The sequence below is a fragment of the Nicotiana attenuata genome, chromosome 1, assembly GCF_001879085.1.
Source record: "Nicotiana attenuata strain UT chromosome 1, NIATTr2, whole genome shotgun sequence".
NCBI lineage: Eukaryota > Viridiplantae > Streptophyta > Magnoliopsida > Solanales > Solanaceae > Nicotiana > Nicotiana attenuata.
In genome coordinates, this window is record NC_031989.1 from 52,390,420 (window position 1) to 52,396,419 (window position 6,000).

Genomic DNA, 6,000 nt, shown 5'->3' on the forward strand with positions numbered 1-6,000 from the left:
AAAAAAAAAAGTGACCATAATATATATAACGCCAGAAAACCTGGCGCTATATAATAACGGTAACTGCACCGTCAATATATAGCGCCAGGTTTTCTGGCGTTATATACTGACACAGTGATATAGCGCCAGAAAACCTGGCGTTATACCCCTTAATAAAAAAAACCCTCCATCTTCTTCACCCGTCGCCTTCCTTCTTCAAATATTTTACTCCCACCCTTGGTCCCCCCACTTTAAACTGTCCGCCAATATTAAAAAAAAAAAAAAAAAATTTTGGATTCCCCCGGCACATAAAAACTTGAAAGATCGTTAGGTCCCACACTCGAGTAGAGCTTCTTTGTTATTGTTGGTTAACGCTTTCGGAGTCAAAATTTCGATCTATTTGATTTCCGAAAATTCTAAATCGAGGTATTTCGATTTATTTTAAGTTGAAACTTTTATAATAGTGTTTTATATAAAAATATAAATTTGTCTTTAATATTCTCATTTATATATATGTGCTTTTCATGCCGTTTTGGTTTTATTTGCAATTAAATTTATTTGTTGTTTATGTTTAGTTTTAAATTATTTTTTAGGTAGTAAAATCTAGACCTTTTTTAGCGTAGTAAAAACGTAGAACCCTTTTAGCTAGTAAAATTTAGAGCCTTGTAGCATAGTAATGTGTAGTATTTTAGCTTAGAATTCCTTTTATTTTAGTATCTTATACTGGTATTTCGATCCTCAAAATATGGAGCCCGGAACATATAATATATATATATATATTATATATATATATATATATATATATATATATATTATATATATATATATATATATTATAATATATATATATATATATATATTATATATATAATATATATAATTATACCAATTAAGTTATTAAAAAATATGAATTTCAATTTTTTTTTAAAAAAAACATATAGCCGCTGGGCCTCAAAAATATCGAGCCCGGAAGCCATACGTAAATTAAGTTATTAAAAAATATGAATTTCAATTATAAAAAAAAATATATAGCCGCTGGGCCTCAAAATATCGAGCCCGGAACCCATACGTAAGTAATTTTACAATTAAGTTATTAAAAAATATGAATTTAAATTATAAAAAAATATATATGACTATTAATGATTAGTTTGGTGCCACTGGACTCAAAATATCGAGCCCGAACCCTATGGGTATAGTAATTTATACAATTAAGTTATTAAAAAAATATGAATTTTCAATTATTAAAAAAAAATAATAAGCCGCTGGGCTCAAAATATCGTGCCCGGAACCCATACGTAAGTAATTTGTACAATTAAGTTATTAAAAAATATGAATTTAAATTATAAAAAAATATATATGACTATTAATGATAGTTTGGTGCCACTGGACCTCAAAATATCGAGCCCGGAACCCATGGGTAAGTAATTTATACAATTAAGTTATTAAAAAATATGAATTTCAATTATAAAAAAAAATATATAGCCGCTGGCCTCAAAATATCGTGCCCGGAACCCATTACGTAAGTAATTTGTACCAATTAAGTTATTAAAAAATATGAATTTTAAATTATAAAAAAAATATATGACTTATTAATGATAGTTTGGTGCCACTGGGCCTCAAAATATCGAGCCCGGAACCCATGGGTAAGTAATTTGTACAATTAAGTTATTAAAAATATGAATTTCAATTATAAAAAAAAATATATGACTATTAATGATAGTTTGGTGCTACTGGGCCTCAAAATATCGAGCCCGGAACTCATACGTAAGTAATTTGTACAATTAAGTTATTAAAAACAATGAATTTAAATTATAAAAAAAAAAACATAATTATTAATGATAGTTTGGTGCCACTAGGCCTCAAAATATCGAGCCCGGAACCCATACCTAAGTAATTTGTACAATTAAGTTATTGAAAAATATGAATTTAAATTATAAAAAAATACATAATTATTAATGATAATTTGTACAATTAAGTTATTAAAAATTATGATTTTACAGTTGACGACATGGATGCGCCTATACATCCCGGCCCTCGGACGTCGGATCTATTAGCCCTACAGCCCCAGCATAGATCCGAGTATATCTGGGAGGGACAGTTGCTTACAAAGACTTTCCGGCCAGGAGAGTGGATCTACTATGGGAGGTTTTGAGTCCTCCCCGCGTTCTACATCCCCGCGTGGTCCATCACCTGGAGGAGATGGGATTTTATAGGATTATTAGGATTGGCCGGATACAGCTCGACTATGCTTTGATCACGGCCATGATTGAGCGGTGGCGACCGGAGACGCACACTTTCCATCTGCCCATTGGCGAGGCCACTATTACACTCCAGGACGCAGAGATTTTATATGGCTGTCCGTTGATGGCTTGCCTGTTTTACTCCCTGCGACCATGAGATATTATCCGCGGGAGGCATATTGGGATATGCTGCACATGCTCACTGGTTTCATGCCGAAGGACCAGGAGGTAGCGTCTGGGGTCAGTCGCATACAGTTAGTCCCCATTAGAGACCACCTGGTGCAGCTCCACGATACTATCACCGACGAGTCAGCGGAGGTGGATGTGCAGCGATACACGAGGCTGTTGCTGCTCCTTCTATTTGGGGGTGTCTTGTTCCCGAACACTTCGGGGAACCTAGTGAGCCTCCGTTTTCTGCATCATATCACCCCGTTCGAGGATACAGCCAGCTACAGCTGGGGTGGTGCTGTCCTCTCATTTTTGTACAGGCAGATGTGTCGGGCTTCCATGGGCACACAGAGAGACATTTGTGGCTTCCTGCCGCTTCTACAGGTGACAACATATTCAACGAATATGTTCGTTAGTTACAATTCTACCTAGTTATGGTTTATCTGACACTATACATCAACTTTCTATGTTAGGTTTGGGTCTGGGAGCGATTTCTGCAGCTTCGGCCACCTCTACCACAACTACCGGCTAATGTAGACATTCCGGATCTCCCTCTAGCTTGTAGGTGGGTTATGCGTCGTAGACTTGCACGAGAGTATGATGCCCATCATAATCTCCCCCGCATCAGGGATGTGTTGGATTTGCTGGAGGACGCACAGGTGAATATCTAACTAAACGTACCAGTTATTGTTTAATTTAGTGTTGCGCATACTAACGGTTTGTGTTGTTATTTGATAGTTCATCTGGACGCCGTACAACGAGGAGTTGATAGGTACCCTGCCAGCGTATTGTACGTTCGACTGACATATTTGGAGGGCTTCCGTCCCTCTCACATGCCTCGATATTGTGGAGCATCATGCCTCAGAGCGGGTTTTTCGTCAGTTTGGCCTGCCGCAGCCTATACCGACTCCGCCTGCATGACATCCTTTACATTATGAGAGGGATGATCAGTCCAGGGTGGACGACACATTTATTGACTGGCTTAACGCTCAGGTGGCTATTTGGGACAGGCAAGGTGACTTGAACCCACCTCCGCAACACTTTCCTATTGAAGGTTATATGGCATGGTACCGCACTGTTTCCCGACTTTTTATCGGGAACCCAGTTCATCAGGCAGAAGGTCGGTACATCTCATACGCCGGGAGACACGAGGCTCTGGTATGTTTTCTGTTATAATTAATTATATACCTGTAATTTCGTGCCAAATACATAGTTTACATTCTTTACTTTTGTGCAGGCGATTGGATTGCATACCGTCTATCGTATGGGGCACCAGATGCAGAGTTATGTCCACGATCCTGTGGTCATGTAGGACTATAGTCGTCGATTCATGGATGTGGCTGCCCAGACACTGCAGCGAGCCCGATCAGATCAGCGTTTGGCACACGAGGCTGATTATATTGACCCAGCCACGTACCAGCGAGGTCGTGGTGCCCGACGACCTGCTGGTACCCGACGAGCTGCTGGTGCCCGACGACCTCGTGCTGCCCGATGAGGTGGTGTTCAGCAGGGGGGCGATGATGCTCCTGATGATGATGTTGCTGCTGATATGGCAGGTGGCATGCATGAGACTGACATGCCGTCTTACATCCTTGGAATTTTTGACACTCCAGTGCCATCACAGATGACCCCATCGGGTCAACTATTGATCACGGGCTCGGATTTTCAAGGAGCGGATTGGGGTAGATATTTCCCTGGCCCGTCTACCACTGATGAGGGTCGACCGACCCGAGATTTATTTAGTGGGCGCCGACTGAGTTATGGCAGCTCTTCACATGCGCAGGTATGAGTTTATTAGTATTGAATTTGAATTTGTTTTAACTATAACTTATTTATTTTGTTACACTATATTAATTTCCTTTTTCAGGCTTCATGTGATGCTGCGACAGATGACTACATTCAGGATCCAGACACGATTATGGTAAGATAATATAAATTGTTATGAATTATTATGTAGTTTTCTAAGCTAAGTTTTATATTATTATGTAGCCTTCTACTGGACCTGACAGCACCACCGATACATGTCATCCTGCACCGTATCCGGCTATAAGGAGAAAACTTGATGATGATGATCCTGATAGCGTACCCGGGCGGGAGGGGATGCGCCTCAGGCCGACGGCTACATTGAGACACACCGGATGCAGGACACATTGAGTCGGCCTTCTTGTTTTTTTATTTGGTGTAAATAATATTTTTGTATACATTAACAACAATATGTAATCGAATATGTCCATTACTTTTTTTAGTTCTCCATGTGTTTTATTGTTTCGTATAACAACACAAGCACTTAAACTTAAATGCCACTTCAATTAAAATAAATTTTAGTACAACAAACAAGGAAAACATTAGTACAACACAAACACAAACATAACATGCCAACATAATAAAAATACATGAAATATGAAAAATACACTAAACACATACAGGCCATTGTTTAGTCCCGGCTGCCATTTATTCTCCGCTCCAACCACTTAAATCGTTGTTCCATTTGTTCTTTTTCTTCTTCTAACTCTTTCACTCTCGCCTTCACCTCCGCAAGTTCCCGTTTATATTTTTTTTACGTTCCTTCTATGCTTCACAATTCCATTCTGCTCTCCATTTTTCATCTCCTACCTCCTTCAGTTTCTCCCTCATTTCTGTAATAATTCTATCGCTTTTTCTTTGTACTCCCAGTTGGCATAACCACATATTATGAAGAGATTGCAGTTGTTCTCTGTAGCATTCTTGATAACATGGTTCATCAACCCATTCATCAAACTCACACATAGGTTCGCCAGGAACCTTGTACAACTGGTTCATACAGTGCCAGTAGCGGCGTCCAACATCACGACCTTCCCAACAACTTTTCATCACGCATTCTTTTCCACATTAGCACATTGGTGGACGAAGAGGTTGAGCCATTTGTGAAATATTTCCTTTTAGTAAAAAAAAAATCTTTCTTTTAATGACATATTTGCGTTTAGTAAATTTTGAGCACACAAAATGAATACAATGAGCCCGTTATTTATAGGCGAGAGAACACACACATAACGCCAGGTATAATGGCGCTATATTTTGCGTGTTAAATATCATGATGTTGACAAGACAACACACACATAACGCCAGGTATAATGGCGCTATATTTAGCGTGTTAAATATCATGATGTTGATAAGACTACTTTATGTCAGCTGGTCAGCTTTTTCAGTTCGACAAGACAACACACACATAACGCCAGGTATAATGGCGCTATATTTTGCGTGTTAAATATCATGGTGTTGACAAGACTACTTTATGTCAGCTGGTCAGCTTTTTCAGTTCGACAAGACAACACACACATAACGCCAGGTATAATGGCGCTATATTTAGCGTGTTAAATATCATGATGTTAATAAGACTACTTTATGTCAGATGGTCAGCTTTTTCAGTTCGACAAGACAACACACACATACTAAATGGAAATTCGTGTTACGTTTAAATATTCCTAGAGGAAAAATAACGAAAAAGAAAAAAAGGTGAAATAAGTGGACATATATTTCTTCCATTATCTAGAATCAAACCAAATATTGTGAAAGTTGAATTATGTTAATGTCAAAGCATCTTTATTTTTCTTATACATAGAAGAGTGGTAATGTG